Source organism: Podarcis filfolensis, assembly GCF_964270895.1.
Source record: "Podarcis filfolensis genome assembly, chromosome: 6".
Classification (NCBI taxonomy): domain Eukaryota; kingdom Metazoa; phylum Chordata; class Lepidosauria; order Squamata; family Lacertidae; genus Podarcis; species Podarcis filfolensis.
Window position 1 is genome coordinate 91,211,945 of NC_139609.1, and position 12,226 is coordinate 91,224,170.

General features: G+C 47.8%; 1 long non-coding RNA gene across 1 annotated transcript in view; it reads left to right on the top strand.

Moving 5' to 3' along the window:
• The window catches only part of LOC310764852, a 292,721-nt gene that overhangs the window by 204,844 nt on the left and 75,651 nt on the right, over window positions 1-12,226 (top strand). The window lies entirely within an intron of this gene.

A 12,226-nucleotide genomic window follows, 5' to 3' on the forward strand; every position in this document is an offset into this window, starting at 1 on the left:
AGGCTGAGACCCTATCGGCCTGCAGACTGTCTCGCCAGAGTGGTGCATGCTCTAGTTATCTCCCGCTTGGACTACTGCAATGCGCTCTATGTGGGGCTACCTTTGAAGGTGACCCGGAAACTACAACTAATCCAGAATGCAGCAGATAGACTGGTGACTAGGAGCGGCCACCAAAATCATATAACACCGGTCTTGAAAGACCTACACTGGCTCCCAGTACGTTTCCGAGCACAATTCAAAGTGTTGGTGCTGACCTTTAAAGCCCTAAATGGCTTCGATCCAGTATACCTGAAGGAGTGTCTCCACCTCCATCGTTCTGCCCGGACACTGAGGTCCAGCATCAAGGGCCTTCTGGTGGTTCCCTTGCTGTGAGAAGCCAAGATACCAGGCAGAGGGCCTTCTCGGTAGTGGCACCCGCCCTGTCAAACGCCCTCCCGCCAGATGTCAAAGAGAACAACAACTACCACACTTTTAGAAGACATCTGAAGGCAGCCCTGTTTAGGGAAGTTTTTAATGTTTAATAGGTTATTGTAATTTAGTGTTCTGTTGGAAGCCACCCAGAGTGGCTGGGGAAACCCAGCCAGATGGGCGGGGTATAAATAATAAATTATTATTATTATTATTATTATTATTATTATTATTATTATTTTTATTATTACTGTCGACAATGAATCCTGTGCATTGTCCTCCCCTCCCTGCATTTATTAATTTGCTATGGAACCATTAAGTTCTGCAAGGGACAAAAATGCTGGATGGCAGTGATGATCCGTATTTATAAAGCTCTTAATGTAATGTTGCTTTGGGAATATAGGGAAAGAAGCTCAGATTGTATAGCAACATCTCCCCCATGTGGTGGAAAGAAATGAAAAGTAAGAAACCACCTAGATGCATTTTCTTTCTTTACTGTTACAATCAGCTTGAGTTACTGGGATTTTAATTAAAATCTCACAACCTACCAAACATTTCTTAAAGAATAGGTGGGGTACCATTTTTCAGTTTCTGTGGCTCGTTCCTTTCTTTCCATGCTCCAAGGTATACAAAAAAATAATAGAATTGTAGAGTTGGAAGGGGCCCAACGCCCTGCACTGCAGGAATCTTCACCCAACGTGGGGCTCAAACCCATGACCCAGGAATTAAGAGTCTCATGCTCAACCAACTGAGCTATCCCACCAAATAATTAATAAATGAATAAAATTTCTAAGGCATTTGCAGAGGGCCTTCTCGGTAGTGGCGCCCACCCTGTGGAATGCCCTCCCACCAGATGTCAAGGAAATAAGCAACTATCTGACTTTTAAGGACATCTGAAGGCAGACATAAGTTTTTAATGTTTGATTTTGATTGTGTTTTTAATATTCTGTTGGGAGCTGTCCAGAGTGGCTGGGGAAACCCAGCCAGATGGGCGGGGTATAAATACGGTATTTTTCCTTGTATAAGACTCCCCCATGTATAAGAAGCCCCCTATTTTGGGCGACTAAATTTTAAGAAAATGAGGCGGGGATTGCCCAGAGTTGAACAGCTTTTTTTGGGGGGGGGGGGAGATTGCTGGAAATTGCTCACCTTCAGCACCGACGCTGATGATCACCGTCAGCCGCCAATCCACCGCCCACTTGCCACAGCAACAGCCGATCACCAACAGACCCCTCCCAAGCAGAAAGTCACTAACCCAACTGAGAAGAGCTGTCCACTGACTATTGTGCGTTTCCCAGAACAGCAGCCACCAATTGCCACAGCGACAGCCAATCCACAGCATTCCTGGCTGCAGAAACCAATCACCAACCCAGTTAGAGCAGCAGCAGCCAATCCAAAGCAGCCCTTCTAATCTCCTGCTTGCAGCTGCAGCCAATCACCCGTCCCCCCATTCACTATCCATGTATAAGACGAGGCACGTTTTTGAACATTATTTTGGAGTAAGAAAACCTCGTCTTATACACGGAAAAGTATGGTAATAAATGATGATGATGATGATGATGGAGGTGTGCAAGGTTGCTTGTGCCCAACAACTACCTGACTGGAAGGGGACATGCCCAGAGCAATATAATGCTGTACAGAAATGCTGAGAGCATCCTCTATGGGACCAGGAGATTTGGGCTCAAGGGAGCCCATTGTTTCATTGCCTGATTTCTCATGGTACGCTAGCAGGGTTTGCTCAGCACAGGGTGCAACAGGAGCTGGCCTGGCATGATCCAGTCCCATTCCCGTAAAAATCAAGCACTCTTCCTTTGCTTAGGAACAGCTTATTTGACTGTCTTACCCTTACCTTCACCACAGATTTGGTCCCCAGAAGCTCTCACGCTGAGCCAGTTTTGTGGCCTGTGATGATGACGTCTGTTGACATCAGATTTCTGCCGGTTTGCATGGAACATGACAAGAGAGAGGCAACTGGATAGCTAATGTTCACTGAAGACAAGAATATTTTCCCACACTCCCTGGTTGCGGTTTTCTCAAGACATTTCAAAGGTTTAAAATGAACATACAAGTACCAAAACTTTGTTTGCATTCAGAGAATAAAATCTGCACCTTTAGGGAAGGCTGTTCGATGTCTTCTCTGCTAAAATTGATAAACAAGTGTGGGAAATACTTATCAAATGACAGCTAGTACAAAATTGAGGAGTTGTACCCCTTGTACAGGGATGCGGGTGGTGCTGTGGGTTAAACCACAGAGCCTAGGACTTGCTGATCAGAAGGTCGGTGGTTCGAATCCCCGCGACAGGGTGAGCTCCCATTGCTTTGTCCCTGCTCCTGCCAACCTAGCAGTTCGAAAGCACTTCAAAGTACAAGTAGATAAATAGGTACCGCTCTGGCGGGAAGGTAAATGGTGTTTCCGTGTGCTGCTCTGGTTCGCCAGAAGCGGCTTAGTCATGCTGGCCACATGACCCAGAAGCTGTACGCCGGCTCCCTCAGCCAGTAAAGAGAGATGAGCACCGCAACCCCAGAGTCGTCTGTGGCTGGACTTAATTGTCAGGGGTCCCTTTACCCCTTGTACAGACAGAGGGTCTCCTCGGCTGTGGCGCCCGCCCTGTGGAACACCCTCCCATCAGATGTCAAGGAAATAAACAACTATCTGACTTTTAAAAGACATTTGAAGGCAGCCCTGTTTAGGGAAGTTTTAAATGTTTGATGTTTTATTGTGTTTTTAATTCTGTTGGGAGCCACCCAGAGTGGCTGGGGAAACACAACCAGATGAGCATTATTATAATTATTATTATTATTAAGAGATGGCTCTCCCAATGCTCTGGAATCGTAGAACTGTAGAGTTGGAAGGGACCAGCAGGGTCCAACCCCCTGTAATGCAGGAATCACAGCTAAATAATCCCTGACTTGTGGCCATCCAACTTTTGCAGTTTTGTAGTTTAACGCAGCCACGTGGAGGGGTTGCAGTGCCAAGGGAGGGGCATAACTCCACTGGCAGATTATATGTAGGCCACAAATTACTTCTCCTATTCGCTACCTATCCAAAGTTAATTCTTCCCCAGTCCAGCCAGAGAGGAGTGACTGAAAAGCACTGTTGTCTCCACTGACACATAATTTACGGTCGCAGCAGCAGAAACACCAGGGATGGGGGATTGGAGCGTCCTTACCTGGTGCTCAGGTGTAGAGCAGTGTCCTTCAGCTTTGGAGCCCAAGATACTGCTGGACTCCAACTCCCATCATCCCTGGAAATGGGCTAAGCTGCCTGGGGAGTCTTAGACCAGAAATATCTGCAGGCTCAGGGTTGTAGAACACCAGTCTACAAGATCAGCCCACCGGCCACACAATTCCCCCTGGTTCTCTCTGCAGGCAAAACCACCATACATGAGCTGTGGAGAGACCCTTCAAATTTCCACGGACTTGGACAGATCAGCACATGTTTCTGCAGCCCAAATGGCCAAGGAAGAGCCTAGGAGCTATTGGAAAAGCACTCCCCGGCCCAGCCTTATCTACCTCCAGTTGCCTCAAAACGGCAAGGGAAAAGAATCTGGAGGAAACAATGTCTCCCCGGCTTACGAATGATGATATTTTGATTGCTTGCTCTGGATTCAGCATTCATCACTCATCTTTCCTCATCACAGCTAGACTAACACTCCCTTAGGATCTCATTAGAAATCACTGCTCAAATGTTTGCTAGATGAACTTTCAATCCACCTGGCACGCTACCCATCTCCTCTTTTATTTCCCTCCTCCCAAATATTTTCATTGCCATTGATTCTGAAGCAGTTGTGTAAGATCCAGGGATCTGTGAAATCTCGGTACTCAAGTGCTTGGGAGCATGAATGGTGGAGCTTTTACACTTTGAAGCTATCTCAGTGGTCTCTACTCCTTCCCCCATTAACTTACATCAAAGTCTATTGAGTGACATACAGCAGAGGTGGGGGAACTTTTTGAGGGCCACATCGCCTTCTGGAGAACCTTTCAGGGGCCACATGGCAGTGGGAGGCAGGGCAAAAGTAGGCAGAGCAACTGATGTAAATGTTTTACCTTTTTACAGTAGGCTAGTTTCTGCTCATACGTCCACACCCATGTCTATCCTACCTGGGTACAGGGTGGGAACCAAAGGAGGATAAATTACCACCCCACACTCTGTAGAAGCTCTCACTTGTGGCTCCTGGAATCTAACAACATGAGACAGAATCCACACTCCGGGAATGGTTTCAACTGGCTGGCTAAACCAAGAAAGGGTAGTTGATGGGTTTTAAACTGCCAGGGACTGTGTTGAGGAGGGCTGCACAGATGAGGAATGCTGGGAGCCTCCCCCTCCCCCTGCTCTTGATCTGGATCCTGAATCTTCCCAGGAGCAGTGGGACAGTATAGATTTGGAACAGTGGTTTGCAGAGGGGCACAGTTCAGAAGACAAAAGTTGGGAAGAACTGGGTGGTGAACAGCTAGAAGACGGAGAACTGGGAGAGAGAGAGTTAATAGACACTCTCTCGCTGGAAAGCCTACATCCGCCCAGCCCAAGGTCACAACGAGCAAATAAGGTGGCAGCACAGAAAGCAAAGTGGTTGCGAGATCAGGTTGCAAGACGAGGAAGTGACTCGGGGGGGGAAATGGGTGTAAACCTTAATTGGGAGCACCTTTACTTCAAGAATGGACTCTTTGTTCTTTCACTGTGATCTCATTGAATGGTAAGAGACTATTTTTGCTTTGTTCTGCTTATCCACGGCCAAAGGGAAGGAGATAGCCGCTTCCGCAAAGCCTGACATAAACCCGCAGTGAGTTAGGGACTTCTCTTGCATGCGAAGACAAGCTCCCACAGATTGAGTGGACAAGACCAAGAGTGGGTCCAACAGTCAAGAAGGAGGCTTCTGCCCCTGCTGTAGAGGGAAATGAGGGGCAGATGGGGCTCATCAACCTGGGAGGGAAGAAGGAAAACTCTGATCCTAAACCTCTGCTTCGTTGTGGGACATCTTTGGGAGAAGAAAAGGCTAAGGAGGAAAACCTCCACAAACCCAGAGTAGAGCCCCTAATGGATGGGGGCCTTTTACTCCTCCCTCCAGCAACTCCTGCAGCCAAGCTCTGGGGGATGAGTTTTGGGAAGCAAGATGGCAAAAAGAAAGTTTGGGAACCACTGAACTAGCATGCTTACAGAGGAGGCTGCCACCCAGGCCATTTTGACTTTGCTTGGTCACCTACCGTGGCATTGCCTACTTAAGGGCATTCCAAAGTGCAAGCGCTGTTAGTAATTTCATTCTCTCATTGCTGTTGGATCTCGTGACCCACTGTTTACATTCCATAGTGATAGGAGTGTGGGAATGGAACTCAGACACTATACTTCTGTTCTGTGTGCTTTTGTACTTTCTCTTCGTTCTCTGCTTTCGAAGAGGACATGTGTGAAGCTGCTGCTCACACTAGCTATGTTCGTTGTTTTGATTTGCTGAAAATAGAGCAGCTTTCGCGATGCCAAATGCCTCCGCAGACTCACTTCTTCCTGGTTCTTTGCTACTGCATTAGTGTGCCCACAGCTCCACTGGATGTGGGTCGCTGGACACCTGCGTACGCGAAAGGGAGGTACGCACAAGCACTGCCACGCTGAAAGGTCAATGACTTACAAGCGCGGAGCAAATATTCCAGGGCACTTGCAACCCTGATCAGAGCAGCTGCGTGGGCATATATAAAGTCAGGCGATCCAGGTAAACTGGTCCCAAGGTGCAATATAAGGCATACCAACCAGTGGCTGGTGAATCTCAGCCAGATGGGTGGGATATAATTAATAAAATTATTAATAACCAGGGCCGGCCCACCCATGAGGCAAGGTGAGGAGGCTGCCTTAGGCAGCAGGATCCACAGGGGAAACAGATCCAACTTCTAAGGAGTGCTGTGATGGCCTGGGAATCCGATTCAGAGGCTGAACCGGAGGAATCCCAGCCTGCACAGGAGTCCCCGCCTTCAGGGCCGGCTGAACTGGGGCAGGGCCTTGATTCTGAAGCGCCTGCACCTGTGCCGGATCCTCAGGAGCAGGCACCAGGTGAATCCACTCTGGCTCCAGAGGTGATTGAGGACTCAGTGCCTACAGGTGAGTCTCCCCCTGGGCCCAGTAACCCTTCAGCCTCTCCTGAACTGCAGAGGCTCAGGGCAGAGAGGCGAAGGGAACTGGTTTCTCCCAGGAGGAGTGCTCGCCTTAAGGCCAGGAGAGGCGGGTCTCCTGGGGGCCGGGACCACCCCTGGCCTCAGAGAAGATAAAGGCCAGTCAGCCCGGTCCCAGGTTGCGGGAGCAACGTCGTTGTTGAGTACCTGTTCCTGCCCAGACCCAGACCTGACCCTCCAGTGTTCCTGTCCCTGCCCGGCTTCCTGCTTTGGACCTCGCCCCGCTCCTTGTGAACTGTTTCCAGGCTAGTGACCCAGGACCGGACTTTGACTACGCCAACGGTGACCTTCCCCCCGGGACCAGCACAAGTGCATTGTTTGCTGCTGCTGCCAACAACAGTGGTGTGCTCCTTGGCAGCCGCACCCATGCTGCCTCTACAGCTGCCTCTTGGTGAGGAGGTGCTGCTGGTCTTCTCCCACTCCTTGGGAGGAAATGGCAAGGGCTGCCTGTTATGTACTGAAGTTCTTACCCTGGGCCAGCAGGGGGATACGGTAGATAGTTTTCACTCAGGTCCACATATGCAAATAAGGGATTGAAAGTGACGTTCAGTGATTGGATAGTTACAGAAAGTGGTTACTGTTGCGTTGTAGTGGAGCTCTATATAAGCAGGCTGGCTGAACCCTTCAGTTCTGTTCTGTTCTGGCCTGTGAATAAACAAGAGATGTTTGAAGAATCGCTGTGTCGTCTGATATGTCCATCCACAACTTAACACTGCCCTCTGGGGTCTCCTGGGGTCTGCACCCACCCGCCATGCTCCTTTCCCCCAGCCTGATGGCTTTGCTTCCCACTTCAACCATCGTATAACATTGATTTGATTCTCTCCACCCTTGTTCCCAATATAGATCTTTAGTCCTTTTTTCCTGGTGTAGATCTTCCCTCGCTCCTTCTTCCCTGGCCAGGGGGAGGCGCCATTTTGTGGTTTGCCTCAGGTGCTAAAAGGTCTTGGGTTGGTCCTGATGCTAACAGCAGCGCCTTGAGCTTAGGACTGGAGCGGGAACAGGCCGTGCAGATCTCTGAGCAGAGGAGTTAAGAGGTTGACAGTGTCCCACTCCTGCCAGCAACTGTGCTGCAGCATTCTGTGCTAGCAGCAGCTTCTGGGTCAAGTGCAAGGGGAGCCCCACATCAAGTGCATGCCAGTAATCCAATTTGGAAGTCAGCTGAATATACTGTGGGCAGTTATCTGCTGAAATCTGAGACGCCAAACAGGTTGCAGAACAAGAATCCCAGTTGGGTCTGTTGTCACTCCGGCAGAATACCATATATTTTAATTGTTTAAAATAGATTCCAATTACAGTGGTACCTCAGGTTAAGTACTTAACTCCTTCTGGAGGTCTGTTCTTAACCTGAAACTGTTCTTAACCTGAAGCACCACTTTAGCTAATGGGGCCTCCTGCTGCCGCCGTGCCGCCACTGCACAATTTCTGTTCTCATCCTGAAGCAAAGTTCTTAACCCGAGGTAATATTTCTGAGTTAGCAGAGTCTGTAACCTGAAGCGTATGTAACCCAAGGTACCACTGTACCCATTTCATCTGGCCAGACGCTAGGTGGAATATCTCTGCATAGAAGAAAGACCACTTGCTGTACAGTGGTACCTCGGGTTAAGTACTTAATTCGTTCCGGAGGTCTGTTCTTAACCTGAAACTGTTCTTAACCTGAAGCACCACTTTAGCTAATGGGGCCTCCCGCTGCCACTGCGCGATTTCTGTTCTCATCCTGAAGCAAAGTTCTTAACCTGAAGCACTATTTCTGGGTTAGCGGAGTCTGTAACCTGAAGCGTATGTAACTTGAAGCGTATGTAACCTGAGGCACCACTGTATATCTAGATTCCACACAGAATGTAGTTAAACATTTTTACAAAAGGGACTGGTGGCCATCAACTTAGATGGCTTTAACCCAGAAATAGTGCTTCAGGTTTTGCAGAAAGGGAAAATATATATATATGCAAAATTCTTTGCAAAACCCAGTATATCTTGGTGCTATATTTGTATTTCCTTGGTGTGTTTTTAGTTTAGCACGAAGTACCTCTGCACAGCCCTGCCTCTATCTTTGATTGGGAGGGAGAACTGAAACCCTTCTCCATTAAATATGCAATGATTTTGTTTTCCTCTTGTTTTTGTTTCCCTGCTTCCTACAGTTTTCTTACCTTTCCAACTACCTCACCACCTAAACCCCTTTCAATATCTAAGTTGAGCTGCACTAGCTCTGCACAAAATTCTTCTCCCAGGTACAAAACAATCCAAACTGTAGGAGGCCTTGAAGAGAAGAGATCTGGGAAGGCAAATATTTGCCGCCCAAGGAGGATGCCTCCGTTACTGAAAGTCGTATGTAGCATTATTGACCCCTATTGATTTAGCAGTTACTGTGTGATAATTGGGCACGGCTGTGGCATTAAATAAAAATAAAAGAAATGGAGCGGCAATCTGTTGTCATGGGAACGTTCCAGGTACAAAATCCCTCTGACAGGTTATAAAATAAGTCCTCTTAAAACTGTGTGCATCTCTCTCCCCCTCCACCCTTCCATCTCCAAATGCAAACAGTGGCAAAACCCCATGTGGCCCACTGACTGCACACTGCAAGGTCAGGAATTAGTAACTAAAGACTGTCTTTTGCTGAACGACGAAATGGAGAGACTTAGAAACAAAAACCATTAACTTTCTGCAGACTGCAGGGTTTCAGGGGTTTTTTGAAGGAAGTATTTAGATGAACATGGGACGCGGGTGGCGCTGTGGGTTAAACCACAGAGCCTAGGACTTGCCGATCAGAAGGTTGGCGGTTCGAATCCCCGCGACAGGGTGAGCTCCCGTTGATTGGTCCCTGCTCCTGCCAACCTAGCAGTTCGAAAGCAAGTAGATAAATAAGTACCACTCCGGCGGGAAGGTAAACAGCATTTCCGTGCGCTGCTCTGGTTCGCTAGAAGCGGCTTAGTCATGCTGGCCACATGACCCGGAAGCTGTACGCTAGCTCCCTTGGCCAATAAAGCGAGATGAGCGCCACAACCCCAGAGTCGGCCACAACTGGACCCAATGGTCAGGGGTCCCTTTACCTTTATATAGATGAACACAAGATGCTGCCTTATTCAGAGTCACACCATTTACTGGCAAACATCCCAACCCTGCCAGGTAATGTTGAGGATGGACTCCAAGACCTTCTGCAGGCAGAGAAAGTGCTCATCGCTTGGGGAGTTCTGAGTGATCTTGTTTTGTTTCCAAAGGGGAACCAATGCGTTTGGGGTGCCCCAGGGCCAACTCCAGGGTTGAGGATGCAAGAAGAGGCTGCTGGGTGAGGCCGATGGCCCATCTAATCCAGCACCCTGTTCTCATAGGGGCCAACCAAATGCCTGAGAGAAAAACCAGGCAGATGAACAAGAATACAAATGCAACTCTCTTTTCCCATGGTTCCCAGGAACTGGTATTCAGAAGCACTGATCCCACCAAATGTGGGTTGGGTAGGGGCTCCCAGAAAGGTGCCATCCTGCAGCTTACTAGTTGACAAGATAGGGCACCTCTTCTTTGCCTGCACACAGCGGTGCCAACCATAGCATTTGGACTCAGACATGGGAGATGCCATTGTTGCCATTTTACCTGAACTGATCATCTCCCATTACACAATCTTGCCATTACTATTAAGTTGACCCAGTCTCTCTGAACCTACGTTGTATGCGAGTGGAGAACTATGTCTTCTGAGTGGTGAAATGAACGAAACAAAAACGCCTCTTGCGATTCACCGTAACTAGTGCGTTCGCCCTAGTTAGACACCGTAAAAACAGCTTTATGTCAAATGCTGCGGTGGAAGACCAAATATTTGCAGCTATTTGTAGGGGGAATGGATTCCAGCTCTATTGTTGACGCCTTTAAGCGATGGCAACCGGTAGCGCTGCAGCAACAGACTTTGGTATAAGCTTAAAGGACTAGGCTCTAGAAATGAACTTTCAAAGGTTAAGCAGAGGAAAGGTTTGATACAGATAGCGTGAGGAAGAAATTGCAGCGGTAGGATCAGCTGAAAGCCATGTGTGCTGTAGTACTTAACTATTGTTCCTGTAGCTTTTCAACAACCAGAATCTTGATGGAGAATTTGCTGCCCTCTGGATATTGATGGACTACTAGCCGTTCAAAAGTACACCCAAAAACTGCAAGTTTTTCGGGGGGTGGGGTAAACGGCACTTCCATGCGCTGCTCTGGTTTCAGTGATCTGTTGCACCAGGAGCGGCTTAGTCATGCTGGCCACATGACCCAGAAAATCTATCTGCGGACAAATGCGAGCTCCCTTGGCCTGTAAAGCGAGATGAGTGCCGCAACCCCAGAATCGTCTGCGACTGGACTTAACTGCCAGGGGTCCTTTACCTTTTTACAACTCTCATCTTCCCTGACTCATTGGTTGAGGATGATGTGATTTGTAGTCCATCAACATCTGGGTGGCCACAGGTTTCCTACCCATGGTTTAGAAGCTTGCTTTCCCCTCAGCCAAATGTTTAAATTTGTGTTTCAAAAGTACAGAGCATTCACAATGGAGTCAACAACTTTGGGGGTAAAATCCTAAGAAAGGCTCAACAATCTTGGTCTCACACATGCTCACTTCATCAAATCTGGCCCCTCTTTGAAAAAAGTTTGGGCACCCCGGTCTATGGAGTATCTCAAAGCTTGCTTCACACACACACACATCTGCTTTTCCCTATCGATGCCTGAAACTTCACAAGAGAGCGGTTTGGCCCTTACGGCAACAGCTGTTGCACTCAAGATTCTTGGAAAAGATGTGGGAGACCAGGATCAACTGCAGTCCTTTTAAGCACGTGGAATGCTTTGCTGACACATGACAAGATAAAAGCAGCGGTTCTGGCATAACCGAGGCAGTAATCTTGAGGACTGTACCACTTTAGGCCTCTGGAAGGGGCTCATGATTAAACTCTTCTCCATGCATACCTCACCCCAAATCACTTCACAATAAAAAGTAAGGTGGTAGGGAGAGAAGGCTAGAATCCTTTTGATATACCAGTTCTCCATGTGGTGGAATTTTTATATAGAACATTCAGTCTTATGAACATGCACTTGCAACCTTAAACCATACAGCCCAGAGACAGGTTTTTACTGCATCTGTATTACCAGGAAAAATGCCAAAGTTAAAAAAAATATCAAAAGAGTGAGCCCAGGCATCTAAGGGTAGGCTTTTGAACCTGAACTCAAAAGCAGAGGAAGAAATGAGTAACCTTTTGTTTTGAAACCAAGATCAAAAATTATGGACCAGAGTTGCAATTCTTAATTGAAGTAATTGAAGGATCCATCTACTAAAGAATTAACTGCTGGGAGCTAGTCTTCATTGGGCAAACACTTAATCAACAGGCTGGCAGAACCTCCATAGCAGATTTGGAGGTCATGGGAGACAGGGGATGGGAAAGAATTGCTGGAGCTTCTCTCTTCTCCCATTCTGCTGGAGTCCACACACACATACACACACACACACCCGGCCAGCCCCATTAAAGACAGAAGGAAGTTTCTACAAATTATAGAAAGTTTAAAAGAAGTTAAAGAAGGCTCCTCTCAAACTATATGAGCAATAACCCTAGCTGCAACGCTGGAGGAAAGAGGTGATGTAAATGATTTAATGTAATTTAAGTAGGCTTTATGATTTTTCTAAGTAAGTGCAGGCTTTGTGGCTGCAGGCCTCTTTTGG